This window comes from Mustela lutreola, chromosome 7, assembly GCF_030435805.1.
Source record: "Mustela lutreola isolate mMusLut2 chromosome 7, mMusLut2.pri, whole genome shotgun sequence".
Classification (NCBI taxonomy): Eukaryota; Metazoa; Chordata; class Mammalia; order Carnivora; family Mustelidae; genus Mustela; species Mustela lutreola.
Genome location: NC_081296.1, coordinates 52,017,953 through 52,025,068, shown reverse-complemented (window position 1 = coordinate 52,025,068; position 7,116 = coordinate 52,017,953). Strand labels below are relative to the sequence as shown.

Here is a 7,116-nt window from a genome sequence, read left to right as displayed (position 1 = left end):
TGGAGAGTTTTGGCTCCACCACTGATTAGCTCTTTGGTCTCTAACAAGTTACTTACCCTCCTTGAACTTTAGTTTCCTCAAGAAATGGGGCTGAAGATTAGAAAACAAAAAACAACTGCTCCCCAAACAGTTTTTAAAATCAGTGACTGTGTGAAAGTGCTTTTTTGCTGTCGTTTTCCAGTTAATATGCACGGACCACTTCCCCCCTTCAGGGGCTAAGGTCATGTTGTGGAATTCAGAGAGAATGCGAATCAGTGCCATCTAGGAGCTTGCCTGCGCAGGAGCGGTGATGGCAGGGGACCTAAGAAAATGCCCACTCAGACACTGCCAGAGGGAGTACAGAACCTCACTGAGGGCACAGCTTTCTGCTTATCCCTTCTGATCTCTTAACTAGCTAGTGGTGAATGGTCTCCAGTCTGCCACCCCACATTCTGGCCAGAGCCTGTCTTATTTAGCTAATACCATTGGCCTTGCTGCACAGAATCTTTGATGCCAGACCCCCTCTAGCCCTTGGCCAGACTGTGAGTTAAGACCCAGTCTGGTCCCCATTATTTCACCTGCACAAAAACACTACCTAATGCCAAGTAGGGGGCTGTGGGTGACACTGTATGAGCTAGAAAGGGAAATGGTATCATGATTGGCATGATTGATATACTATGAAATACCTTTTATATCCATGAAATCTTGAGGCAAGAGTGCAAGACTCAGGGCAGTTTCCCATCCAGAGAGCCTCAAGCCCATCTTGGGCCTGGAGCACAAACACCAGGTTTAGAAATGCCATCTGCAGTTTGGCAGCCCATTTTGGAAAGGTAAATGGTATACATCCCAGGTAGGTCTCAGGAAACTATTTACAGTTTCAGGCCCCCTACAGAAATCACAATCCAGTATGACCGAGCAGTGTTTCTCAGCTAAGCTAGAGTCACCTAGAATACCTATTTAAAATGTAGATTACATACATACATACATAAAGTGTAAGATTCCCCCCCCCCTTTTTTTTAAGTAGGCTCCACCTCAGCATGGAGCCTGACATGGGTCTTGAACTCACGTTCCTGAGATCATGACATGAGCTGAGATCAAGAGACAGATATTTAATGGACTGGGCCACTCAGGTGCCCCAAAATGTAGGTTCCTGAGCCCAACTCCAGACCTTAATTCAGAGTTTCTAGATACGGGACTCTGCATTTTATTACACTGAACAAATAATTTTTTTTAAAAGATTTTATTTATTTATTTGACAGAGAGAGAGAGAGATCACAAGTAGGCAGAGAGATGGGGGGAAGCAGGCTCTCTGCTGAGCAGAGAGCCCGATGCGGGGCTCGATCCCAGGACCCTGAGATCATGACCTGAGCCGAAGGCAGCGGCTCGACCCACTGAGCCACCCAGGCGCCCCTGAACAAATAATTTTTATGCTAGAGTAGTGACAGCTTTAACTAGATTAAGAGGTGCACATGGAACTACATGCTGTTGCCTAGGTCCGAGGTCCTCATTGGAATAGCCTATTCTGTGCTCTGGCTGAAAGGATGGATTTGCAAAAACACTGCCTCCTTATGCAAGATGCTTCTATTTTGGTTCCTCTTGTACAAAAATATCAGACTCAAAACAATTCAGTTACATATTAAAAGTTGGGTGACCTACAACAAGTTACTTAAATTCTTTAATGATTTCTCAATTTAAAACATGGGTAATACCTACCTTCCAGAATAGAAATACACATAGAATATGCCCAAGGAACTGCCTGACACATAGTAGATACTCAGTAAGTCCTAGATATTATTGTCAGTGTAATCTAATACTGCTAGAATGCCTTCTTTGAGCCTGCAACAATATTTTCTCCTCTGGATGGCAGCAATAGCTTGCTGAAATGCCTTTAGACCAATAGGAAGAAAAGAATTTAGAGAAGGTTCTGTGATTTCATAACTCAAAATTTCATTTAAGAGATGATGAAACAGGGAATTAGCAAAAGCTTGCTGGTGACAATACTAGGATTAGAACCTCAAGACCACAGTAAATTCTGTTTAAAAAAAAAAAAAAAGAATTTTACTCATGGTTTGATTTGGGTGACAAAAGTTTATCTGAGCATGGCTGCTGAAAGATGTTTATTTTTTTTATACTTTGTATATAAGACAGTATAACTTTTCACCACTCTTTTTTTTTTTTTAAGATTTTATTTATTTATTTGACAGAGACACAGTGAGAGAGGGAACATAAGCAGGGGGAGTGGGAGAGGGAGAAGCAGGCTTCCCGCTGAGCAGGGAGATGCAGGACTCTATCACAGGACACTGGGATCATGATCTGAGCCAAAGGCAGATGCTTAATGACTGAGCCACCCAGGTACCTCAACCACTTTTCTTAATATTCATCAAACAGTTTCAAAGTGAAGATAGAAGATTTTGAAAGGCAGACAGATTCAACAAACATGTCATGAGCGCTGGCCCTGCCACTGACCTTAAGTCTAGGCTGGTTACTCACCCTCTCTAAATCCATTTCCTTTTTATGAAATGAAAGTTGTACCTGTTTTGCAAGGGATGTCATGAGGAATATATACATGCAATGCACTAGCACAGTACCTGGAACACCATAGGTTCTCAAAAGCATTATTACTAGCTAATACTTACTGGGTGCTAGCCAGATTTCCAAGGACTTGACCGGAGCAATCTCATTTTATCATTCCAAATAACCTTGTGAAGCAGATATTGTTCTCCATCCTCATTTTTCCAGAACATTAAATAGCTAATAAGTGGCAGATATAGAGTTCATACTCCACTGGTCTGACACCAGTCTGTGGGCCTAACCACTTTCCTACCCTACCTCTATTTGCAGATGTTCTTAACCTTAATCAGGGAATTTAATGTTTTAGACATTGGTGCTCAGAGACAAAGAAGTGGGAGCCCATGGTAACTGAGTGCCTATTAATATGCAGGCACTATGCTACACAATTTCTTTCAAAAAGATTTTCTTGGGATGCCTCGGTAGCTCAGTGGGCTGAGATCGAGTCCCACATCAGGCTCTCTGCTCAGCAGGGGGCCTGCTTCCTCCTCCCCCTCTGCCTGCTTCTTTCCATACTTGTGATCTTTCTCTCTCTGTCAAATAAATAAAAATAAAATCTTTAAGTAATAATAATAATAATAATAATATTTTCTCATTTCAGTTAGTATTTAATCACGGTCTTCATTAGCTCTAAGAATTCATAAAGCTTTCTAGAACCCTACAGAGAGAAGCTTCTTTATTTTGTACAATAATAGTACAATTCTTGTTTCTCAGATTTCTTTATTGTAACTTTTCTTCCAGAAGATAGAGTATCACATTGCTACTTACAGAAGAAACACTAATGAGATACTAAATTGTCAGATGATCAAAAGATGTTACCTTTGCTTAGGAACTTCTATATTAAAAAGTTAGCAGTGAATAAAAATTAGCTTACATAAGAAGGTACAATATTGTTTCCAGAGAGAGGCATTTTTGTGTGCCAGCTGCTTTTAAAGTTTGATTGGGGTGGGGGGGTCCTGGGTGGCTTAGTCACTTGAGTGTCTGCCTTCTGCTCAGGTCATGATGCCATGGTCCTGGGATTAAGACCCACATCTGGGGCGCCTGGGTGGCTCAGTGGGTTAAGCTGCTGCCTTCGGCTCGGGTCATGATCTCAGGGTCTTGGGATCGAGTCCCGCATCGGGCTCTCTGCTCAGCAGGGAGCCTGCTTCCCTCTCTCTCTCTCTGCCTGCCTCTCCATCTACTTGTGATTTCTCTCTGTCAAATAAATAAATAAAATCTTTAAAAAAAAAACACAACCCACATCTGGCTCCTTGCTCAGCAGGGAATCTGCTTCTCCCTCACCCTCTGCCTCTACCCCTTCCTGCTCAAGCTCTCTCTCTCAAATAAATAAATAAATAAAAATCTTTAGGGGTACCTGGGTCAGTGGGATAAGCCTCTGCCTTCGGCTTGCATCATGATCCCAGGGTCCTACGATTGAGCCCCACATCAGGCTCTCTGCTCAGTGGGGAGCCTGCTTCCTCGTCTCTCTGCCTACTTGTGATCTCTGTCAAATAAGTAAATAAAATATTTTTTTTAAATCTTTAAAAAACAGAACAAGTTCTAAAAAATAAGTGACGGTTTATAACTTGTTTGATGGATCCTTTTTTCGATAAGTAGCAAGCTACAGAATACACATGTCAGCATCTTTCTTGGGCAGTTCCAAAATCTCCACTCCATGTCTAATCCCTATAATCCAGTGTGGCATGTATCTGACACAGACTGGGTCTGGCAGTAAGGAAACAGCCTTCATTCTCAGTCTTGGGTCTCAGCATAATTTGATAAATAACGCTGTAGTCAAAAGTATGCTGGGCAGCTTTAAAGGATGTATTCCAGGGCGCCTGGATGGCTCAGTAGGTTAGGCCTCTACCTTCAGCTCAGGTTATGATCTTAGGGTCCTGGGATCAAGCCCCACATCGGGCTTTCTGCTCAGCAGGGAGCCTGCTTCCCCCCCCCCTCCCGCCTACTTGTGATCTCTCTCACTGTCAAATAAATAAATAAAATTGTTTAAAAAAATAATAAAGGATGTATTCCAAGAACTGATACTACTGTGAAAAACTTAAGTGTTTCATTTCTCTTTCACTTTTTCACACATCTATGATTTCTAGGGGTAAAACAGAAGTAATTCATTCTGGTGGATCAGGTGGAAGACCATTCTAAGTGAAGGGAAGAGTATATATGAACACCTAGAGGGTTGAGACCTTGTAGGGTACTGGGTGCCCTTCGAGAAAGCCAGACCTGCTCTTGCCTGTTGATGTTCGACTTTAGCTTGTAGGCCGAAGAGAGCTACTTTTTTTTTGTTCTTGAAGATTTCACCTATCCATTTGACACAGAGAGAGAACACAAGCAGAGCAAAGGGAGAAGCCAGCTCCCCGATGAGCACAGAGCCCAATTATATGGTCTCCATCCCAGGACCCAGGGATCAGGACCTGAGCCAAAGGCAGACACTTAACCAACTGAGCCACCCAGGCACTCCCAGTAGGGAGCTATTAAAGAAGGAGCAGGGTCTAGAGCATGAATATAGTTGCTTTTAATCATTTTTAAATCATACAGTAATATAATAAATATATTCTTATATAAATTCAGATATTAAATCTAAAGCCAAAGTTCTTCACCACCCTTCCATCCTCCAGTTTCTTCTCAGAGGTAACTGCTGTTCCATTTGTTGTCTGTACATACATGAATAAGATATATCTAGGATTATTTTGCACGTGTGTTTTAAAACAAATATTATCCTATTGAAAGATCAGTTTGAAGGATAGAGCTTGAGTTTGGGAATCCCGAGAACCAGCTGGCCATCTGTTTACTTTGCCTGGTGTTCACAGATTATCTTGTGAACATTCCAGTTTTTAAGTGAGATTCTCAAACAGGGATTGGTGTTGTGGGAACCATCTGGAAGACCCCAACCGTGACAGCTGCAAACCCTCACAGCCATATCCACCAGGTCTGCCTGTACCATGGCCTGCCCTGGGTCAAAAGTTTGCTCCCTGCAGTTGTGCAATTACAGGACAACTGGAATTCACAGAGATTAAATGTTCCCTGTTCACATTAGGGAATGGATAATGTGCCAGCCATGTGTTACAGGACAAATGAAGATCCAAACATGACTGCAGGGTCCTTTCCTCAGAAAAGGAAAACATTCATTACTTTGGATTTGATCTTTTACATTATAATAAAAGTTCACATGCAACAAAGAATACACATAATGAAATCAACAGTCAGGTTAAAAATTATTAGAAAACTAACAGAATAAGGACTTCTGTATATTTAGGCATATCCATAGCTTAAATCTCATTAGAGCTGTTACTAAAGTGAGGTCTTTAGTAACAGGAGATATGGGAAATAAGGAATTCACTGTTAGGTATATGTGTGGATAGACTTATTTATTCTCTTATTAATTCATTGAATATACATTTAGTACCTACTATGAGCCAAATCATGTGCTAAGAAACTGGTCGATTACTGTGTTCCCTTTGCTCTAAATTAAAACTCAGAGCCCACCTCTGGAGACATAAATGAGTATCCATAATGGTCTTAAAAGACAACCAGTGATTTGGAATTTATTCCGTTCTTTGAACTATTCCAAAGTTTTGAGGAAAAAGCCACAAGTTAAAAATCTTCTGTAGAAATATGCCCTTTGCACCTACCTGGTGTTTATAATAAAAGACCACTTCCTATGACTGACTGAAAATTCTGAAAGAAGTGCTGGGGTGGGGAGGAGCCGCTAAACTGTGATTGTGGTCTTGGGAAATGCGTCTGGGATTTGTAGGAGTTCTAGACTGGGACCCAACGTTCATGAGCAGGAAGGCAGAGGTCATAACTAAGGGTGCAATTTACTCAGATTCTTCCCTGACCTTAATCCCATAAACAGTTGCCGCGGTAGGGGCACAAACCAAAGACTTTAAACTGGATAAAAGCTTTCCCTAAAACAGATTAGGGGGAGGCACTTTCAACAGGACCTTGCAGGATCACAAAAAGACTTCAAACAAGATTTACATGTTATCCAACCTTATTACACATTTTTTTTTCCAGCAAACTGTAAATGCCTTAGTGAGTAACCTCTGCCACATTTTGCTTAAGAGGAAAGTTTACAAATATATTAATATTTGTAAATATTTGTAAATATTTAAGTGATGCAGGAGCTGGAAGCTTGGGGGAGCCGTTCTCAGAAATCCCTCAGAATGTCAGCCCAAGTCTGGAATGTGTTGTGAGGGGTGTTACAGGGAGGACTACGGAGGGCGTCTTGGTTGTGCCAAGAGGAAAAAAATCTTGCCAAGGAAAGACAGTATACAAAGCGCTGTTCACCAAAGCCTGTAATCCAAAGGGGTCCCCCAAAGCTTTACATGGCGGAGAGAAACGGTCCGCACCTGCTTCCTCCAGGGAGGCGCGAACTGAAGACAAAGGCAGGTTCCAAGGAGTCAGGCGCCCCCTACTCGCACAGTCTCTCCCTCGGTGCCCGATCGAATGGGTGACCCAGAGGCAACTCGGACCTCCTCCCGAGCTCGCCGCCACCTCCAAGGCGGACACCGATCCCCAACCCGCAGCACGTACTGAGAACGCCCGGAGTCACTCACCTAGAGCTGCTGCTAGTCT

General features: G+C 42.5%; 1 protein-coding gene across 1 annotated transcript in view; it reads right to left on the bottom strand.

The window, feature by feature from the left end:
• The window catches only part of SLC51B (solute carrier family 51 subunit beta), a 51,098-nt gene extending 43,982 nt beyond the window's left edge, over positions 1-7,116 (bottom strand). The window contains exon 1 of the mRNA XM_059180805.1: positions 7,098-7,116. The gene's annotated coding sequence lies outside the window, so the exon portion shown is untranslated. The remainder of the gene's footprint in view (positions 1-7,097) is intronic.